Source organism: Enhydra lutris, unplaced genomic scaffold (genome assembly GCF_002288905.1).
Source record: "Enhydra lutris kenyoni isolate GAN:26980312 unplaced genomic scaffold, ASM228890v2 scaffoldscaffold2, whole genome shotgun sequence".
NCBI classification, from domain to species: Eukaryota; Metazoa; Chordata; class Mammalia; order Carnivora; family Mustelidae; genus Enhydra; species Enhydra lutris.
The window spans coordinates 41936844-41945144 of record NW_019154086.1 but is presented as its reverse complement, the minus strand read 5'-3'; positions in this window follow the sequence as shown (position 1 = coordinate 41945144).

The window sequence follows — 8301 nt, the reverse complement described above, 5'->3', positions numbered from 1 at the left end:
TCTGCCGAAGCGCCCGGACCTCCCGTCAGCACACAGAATCCTCACACCCACCTCTCTGCTCTGTGTGCTCTGAAGCCCTGGACTGTTTCAAGCATCATCAATACCAGTTTCCCTTTCCTATCTGGCTGCAGCTTTCTGGTCTGCTAGTATAAGGCCACGAAACACAGCCAATACAAGGTGGGCGTGTCCAAAAGACATAACCCGGGGCTTGAAGACCACACAGTGGGATTCGTACAAAAAAGGAGACTTAAAAATGAGTATCAGAAAACGTAAGTCAATGGGCCTGCCCCTTCTTAGGACACAACCCTCTCCTGAGCCTTTGTTCTGCAGCTCTGCTGCTTGAACATTCTCCTTTTCTCAGGATGTTCTGCCCCACCTGTCCTTGTCCCTTCTAAAAGAAGAGCCTCTATACTCACCCCCAACTTCAGCTCCAGCCAAAAGGAAATGGAAAAATATACAATTATCCCCTACCCATGGCCTTTCTGCAGGACATATCACAGATCTTCCCAAAGATCTGTTTATTCAATATTACATCCTTGTTTTTAAGTTTCTCCATTATTTATTTAATAGTTAGATACTTGACTCAAATTCTCATGTCTGAAGAGACTCACCAAAATACTGTCTCAGTAGAAAGGGAGAGACTACACATTATTTAAATCTATCTAGTGGCAGATAAGCTCCCTGTTATGACAAAAACAGGATTATGCTTCAGACAGCATCTGCTGGGGAAAGGATGGGGAATGGAGTAGCATATAAGCCTACAGGTCTGGGGCAGGACCAAGGACCAAGTACTGAGAATAATTAGCTTTAGGAATATTTCATGGTTATTTTTGTTTTACTATGAAATTATGTATTCCTAAAAATTAAATATATACACATATAAACATATATATGTATGTACATACATAATCATAATATATATATACATATATATGGAATGAGAAGGAATCATTTTTTATTAATTTATATAAATATTACTGAAATTAATTCCAAAACATATTTTATTCACTTGAAATTATGTTTTCTAAAATTCATTATAATACATGAAGTTACATTTGCTTTTAACCAAAATGTTAAAAGGGTGGTTAAAAGCAAATGTAACTTCATGTATTATAATGAATTTTAGAAAACATAATTTCAAGTGAATAAAATATGTTTTGGAATTAATTTCAGTAATATTTATATAAATTCATGTATTATATCATATATTATATCATGTATTATAATGAATGTTATTGCTTTTTATGGATACTATGGATATACATTTTATTACATTTTTATTATTACATTTTTGGCCACTGTCCTTTTAATGGGAATTTTGATTATTTCCATGATATAAAACAATGGTTTTTATGCACATGTATGGCAGTCTTTTGAAGGTATATATCAAGAAATGAAAATGCTGGCTTATGGAGTATGAAGATTCTAACTTTTACTAAGAATCATTGCAGAATTTACCAAGTACTAAGCAAATACTAAGAAATTACTAAGTATCACTAAAGATCATTGGAGAATTGACCTCCAGTGTGCTTGTGCCAATTTACATTCCCAACAGTAATTGGTAAGTGCTCCCATTTCCACATAGTCCTTCTAACACTGGTGTGGTTAGTAGAGGGGGGGATTAACTAGGGACTCCAAAATATTGATATATAAGAAGTCAGCATCTAGAAGTCTGAACTACATTTTAACTAAGTAATGTGAACACTTTTGTTGCATGTATTTGTATTTTCAGCTATTCCCATCATACCATATCATGTAAGATTAATTAATAACAAATTTTATGAATAACTGGCTAGAACAATACATTATTAATGTAAACTTGGGGAATGTTCTTTTCTAGGAATGTGTACCTCCTACTTCTGTAGCCATTTATCTATACTTTGTGAATTTTCTATCAAAGTGCATTTCTTTACAAACTTATTCAAATCTGTCCTTTTGAGGCAATGCTTTATTCATTCATCCAATAAACATGTATTAACTTCTTACTATGTGCATAGCATTATAGAGTATATTCAGCTGTAATGATATGGCCTCCACTGGGGGATTGTGTATGCCAGTGGAGTGTCACAATATAGGATTGCAATATTCTTTTTATTTTTTAAAACTAAGAGTAAGTTACAACCTCTTGAAAATAAAATGGTGTAACTTATCCTCTCTCTGAAAAGTGAAACTAACTGGAATCAATAATGCATCATTCAAAAGAGCAATTCCTTGTTTCATACACATCTAATTTTCCTTTCTTCTGTTCCTTTAAAAAAGGAAAATAATACCAGTAAGATATTTTTTCTTAAATAATGCAAGGATAGTAAACTGGATCATGCCTCTTAGCTGTTAATAAAAGGTGGATTTCTGGGCGCCTGGGTGGCTCAGTGGGTTAAGCCTCTGCCTTCGGCTCAGGTCATGCTCTCAGGGTCCTGGGATCGAGTCCCGCCTCGGGCTCTGTGCTCAGCAGGGAGCCTGCTTCCTCCTCTCTCTCTGACTGCCTCTCTGCCTACTTGTGATCTATCTCTGTCAAATAAACAAATAAAATCTTTAAAAAAAATAAATAAAATGTGCATTTCTTACCCCCACTCATTCTGCATATTTAAAAAGATATTGATCCAAAGGATTAGAAGAAAAGGAAAAGAATCCTGGATACAGAGAAGAATCTGTGAAACTAAGATAAAGCTGGTTCTGGAGCAGATCTAGAGAGGTCCCCATTCACTGAGATGACATGGAAAAGACTCCTCATTTAGAATCCTGTGCACAGACTCCATGGGACAAATGGCACCCCATAATCAGTGGATTGTAAAGCCCAAGGCAGAAGCAAAAGTTTAATTTGTGTATAAAAGTTCTTCCTAAATTTTCAGCCTTATTTATTTTCTTCAGGTGGGACTAAGTTAAGCAGAATGGAGTTCTTTGAAGTATCCTGTGTTTTTTGTGCTTTGTCTTCAGGCATTTGCCTGATCTCTTATGCATAATGCAAACTTTTAATAGTCCATAATGGTTTTTTCCTTTAAAGAGTCTTAAAGTAGGAGGAATTCTGACAGCTTCTTTCATTCCAGGGTATATTACTAGAAAAAGAGATTGAAATTACAAGCAGAAAACTTGTACAAATATATGGCATATCAACAACTACTTATTTAGATGTCCTTCAGGAGGTATGTTTATGTGTGTATCTGAGAGAGAGAGGAAGTTGAAGAGACAGAGCCAGAGAGAGACAGAAAGAGGGAGAGAGGGAGAGAGAGCGAGCGAAATTGAAGCTACAAATTAGATGGAGGAGAATTAAAATGTTAAAAACCTTCAGAAACCTCAGTATTCCCCACCAACAGCTACTTCGTTGTTTTGAAAATCTCTTGACTTCTACCATTATTTTACATATACTTACCTTGTGTCTTGCTCCTTGTGGTCACTTTGTCCTCCCAACATCTGCCTGCATGTCAGCCATCACCAAAATCCTGCACCAAAGCCTTCGGTCGCTGCAGCTGACAGCCCAGCAGTGCTCTGCATACAGCTGCCTCCCCTGACAGCAGCCATAACACGCACAGCAAGCGCGGCTGCAGTTCAGTGTCAGCTAGAGCACAGCAGCTGGGTTCTGCAGCACATCTTCTTCTTCTCATTCCCAGCCGTGAAAATAAGCTCCAGCAAGCCTGGATCCCCCCAAGAGCACTGTTCCCAAGAAACTGTGATAATGATTACAACAAATATCCATGAACCATATAGGCAAAGTCCATTAATTTATGCTCCATAGTGCGTGTTTAGTGTTTCCTCTGCGGCTCTGCATAGACTAGATCATCCAGGGAATGTTCCTGCATTTAAATGCATGCTTTGCGAAGTGGTGGCTGAAAGTGGGGTGCGTTCCATAGAACATGGAGAATGTTGCTTGGCTGAATGGGGGTGGAGAAGGAAGGCCTGTTTTTGTTAACTTGTGTCCTTTCTTTTTGTTGGTGGTGCCTCATGCAGGTCCTGACCTGTTGTGGGCGTTCGTGGAATGTTAACTGCAGGAATGATGGAATCCAAGTGACCAAGAACATTGTCTCTTGTTTGGACCATCTTCTTTCCATTATTTTGTCTACAGGCAAATGTAGGAACTATGAAGAGTGGATGAGAATTATGATCGTGCTCCTGACTTCAAGTTGTGATTTGAATAAGATTTATACAAGTAAGCTATGGTGTTTGGGGCATATCTAGAAATAACTCTGTGTTTGCCTAAGTGAAGTATATTTATGCTTTGTGTCATTTTGTTTTTTTCTTTTGAACTCTCCTTAGTCATGTTTTTCTCAGGTCACTAAGTAGGTTCTACTGCAACAGAAATATATTTTGTCAATAGAAATGTATTTTGAGCCACGTATGTAATTTAAACTTTTCTAGAAGCTACATCAAAATTCACAAGCAGGGGAAGTTAATTTAAATAATATATTTTATTTAACCAGCTATTTCAAACATAAAATTTCAACATGTGGCATTCTCCAATTTCCAAGGGCTCAGTATCCACATGTGGCTAGTAACTACTGTATTGGACATGAGACTCCTAGTGTATTTTTCCAGCAAAAGACTTGGCTGGTGGCAGCTGAAAGGTTGTTTATCAATCTTATGTGTTTATTTAAATATATATGAGCTTTAAAATAATTTTGAACTTCAGTTTTTTAATTTATATAAAATAAAAGTAGCACATTGATATGGAAAGCAAATTCAGGTTACACTGGAAATTATAAAGTAAAGGTTATCTTCTTTCCCACACCAGTTTGTTCTCCCCAAATAATTAGTGTGAACTCTTGTGTGCGTATTTTCAGGTCAAAAAAATATGCTTATAATATGAGAATACCTTTATCTATCCCTATGAAATCTTTTTTTTTTTTTTTTTTTTTTTTTTTAGATTTTATTTATTTATTTACTTGACAGAGAGATCACAAGCAGGCAGAGAGGCAGGCAGAGAGAGAGGAGGAAGCAGGCTCCCCTAGAGAGCAGAGAGCCCGATGCGGGGCTCGATCCCAGGACTCTGAGATCATGACCTGAGCCGAAGGCAGCGGCTTAACCCACTGAGCCACCCAGGCGCCCCTATCCCTATGAAATCTTATACAAACAGACCTGTACTGTACTCAGCTTCAATAGTAAACAGAGAAAAATAGAATGTGATATCATTATATACTGCTTAGAATGGCAAAAATTAGAAGAACTGACACTACCAAGTGATGCCAGACATGGAGCAATGTTAACTCTTTTATGAGTATGTGTTTTGCTACCATATGTTGGAAACAGTTGGACATTATTTAATATGTTTGAAGAGACACATATTCAATGTCCTAGCAATTCCATTTCTAGGTATATACCCCGAAGAAACGCTTGCTCATCTACAGCATGAGATATATGTAAGAATGCTCATAGAAGCATCCATCGTTATAACCCCAAATTGGAAACAACCGTTGGTTGGCAAACTGGTGCCCTACCACAGAGAGCAAGGAGAGACCAAAGAAAGAGGCAGACCACTCCTGATTGGTAGGTGGTAGTTTGAATAAGCAATGGAATTTACTTGCAAGTCTTGTCTTGGGCTACTGCAAGACGAGTAGATCCCTGCACCTTCCTGCCAGATTCTTAGGTGTATATAGAGGTCTTAACTGGGTCTAGTCACGTACGCCATCCAGATGGCCTCAATACCTTACTCTCTCAAGGCTGTATTGTTGGGGCAGTGTCTTGTGGGGAGGGCAAGCAGGATGCACATTCCAAGGACTGGGGAGGGATGAGGAACTTCTGTCAGGGACTAGCTTGACGGTCACCCAGAGATTATAGCCTGTTGGTGACCTCCTTTAACACAACGACAATGTTCACTCAAAAAAACTGATAAATAGTTGCATACTTATATAATGAAATATTACACATAAAGTGAATAAACTACAGCTATTTGGTTGTAATATGTGTATTTCTTTCGATCGTGACATTGAATGCAAGAAGAAAGTCACAAAAAAAATGTTCACGTAGGGTGATTCCATTTCTATAAAATTTGGAATAGGTTAAACCAAAGGCATACATAGGTACTAAAACTGTACTTAAAAAAAACACAGCAAAATATCAGATTTGTAGTTACCTTTAGGGAGGAAAGAAAAATATGTGAATAGGCAGAGCCCTACAAGAGGATCTTTAGGTCCTGGCAACATGCTAATTTTTAACTGGTGTGGTGTTTAGACTGGTGCTGGCACTCTGGAGAAGAAGCTGGTAGTATTGGATTATATACTAAAGTACATACTGCAGTGAAATTCTTCCACAGGTCCATAAAGGGACACTCATGACAGTGAAGAGTTGAAGGCAACTCAGGTGTCCATAACTGGGACAATGTATAAGCAAAACATGATAGATACCTGCTGTGGAATAGCATACAGCTGTTAGAAGTAATTTATTAGGTGTACACACATTAACTGGCATAAGTAGTGGCAAAAGTGTTTAATAATAAAAAAAAAAAGAACAGAACAAAGTTTATTCAGTTGTTGGGGATCTACTGATACTGCTTTTCTTTTCTCAACGATTTTGGACCTTGGCTCTCTGTCACATTTTCCAATGCTATTTCTATCTTATATCTTGAAAAACAGAATACACACATAAATGATCCCCAAAATTTAATGCCTTTTTACCTTCCTCCAGTGATCTTGTTTCCTATTCTACCTCAGTCTACCTTAAAAGAAGATATATCTTTTACAGGTATATCTTAGCTATTTTTATAACTAGTAAGTGCAGTCCTTCCATCATGTCAAATTCGTGTATCCTATCCTCTATTTCTGGCTCATTCTCTCCAGTACTTTCACTGAAACAAACTTTTGATACACCAGTGCCTTCAATCCTACCCATCATTGCTTCCCTTTGATGTCTTCATTCTCTTGTTCATGCAGCCTAAATTCCATGGAGAACTGTTATAATTACATCCCTGAATATACACATTTCTTATTTCATAATACCCACTTAGCCAAAAAAAAAAAAAAAAAAAAAATCCTGGCTAAGTCCAACTCTTCTATTCTAGGCCTATACCTAAACACATACAAAGCACACCAAAAAATGATTATTAGTTTCACTTTTATATTTATGATCTCAAAATCAAGTGGCTGTCAATGTTGCCGGATTATCATTTCATTGACCCTCTTGGATGACTATTTCATACCCTCTCTCAAAGAAGCATCCGTTCCGGGGCGCCTGGGTTAAGCCTCTGCCTTCGGCTCAGGTCATGATTTCAGGGTTCTGGGATTGAGCTCCGCATCGGGCTGTCTGCTCAGCGAGGAACTTTCTTCCCTTTCTCTCTCTGCCTGCCTCTCTGCCTACTTGTGATCTCTCTGTGTGTGTCAAATAAATAAATACTTTTTTTTTAAAAAAAGATAATTTCAAAAAATTCCCACTACCTGCTAACAACACCTGTGCACAGAGTCTGTCTTCCTCCATGTGGCCATACATAATTTATCCACGTTGCTCCCTGCAAGTGTGCACTGCATCTCAGCCTTTCTTGCAAACTCAAGGACCCTTAACTAGTATTTTCCTCCTTTCTCTCTCATATCAAGTTTTTGTTCTTCACATTAGTGTACAAACTGCCATAATGACTTCCGTATTAAATTTTTCTTTACTTGGTCCACTCCTCTACTAGCCATAGCTCATTTCTCTGCTCCTTTTCATAGCAAAACTCCTCAAAAAGAATTTCTGTATTTGCATCCTGTGATGTCTTACCTTCTATGTCCTCGCAACCCACTCCACTCAGGCTTTGGCTTTAACCATTCCACAAATAACTACTTTCGTTAAGGTTAAAGATAATTCCTATATTCTTAAACCCAGTCATTAATTTTTGGTTTTCCTTTTCTCCTTTTGCTTGACCTACTGGCAATGCTTGACAGAGTTGATCATACCCTCCTCCATTACACACTTTCCTTAAGAGGCTTTTTAGCTTTTTTTTTTTTTTTTTTACTGATCACTCCTCAGGTCTGTTTTGCTGGTGATACCTCCTGTTTCAAATGTCTTTTTTGGAGTACTCCAAACCTAAATCCTTAATCATTTTCCCCATTTATTCACCTTCTTGGTGACCTTGTCTAATCTCATGGCTTTAATCTTTTATACATGTGATTACTCCAAAATATATTTCTAGCTCAGGCTATGCTTCTGAACTGCCTACTTGTAAAACAACATCTCAGACTCAGGTTCAAACTGAACTCCTAATCTGCTTTACCCTTCTAGTCCATGATAATCTTACCTCTCTAGTTAGGCCAAATCTTGTGGGTCATTCTTGATTCCTCTCTTTACTTATACCTTCTGTTTCATACAGGGAATTCTTTGACTTTTCCTTCAAAATATATCAAG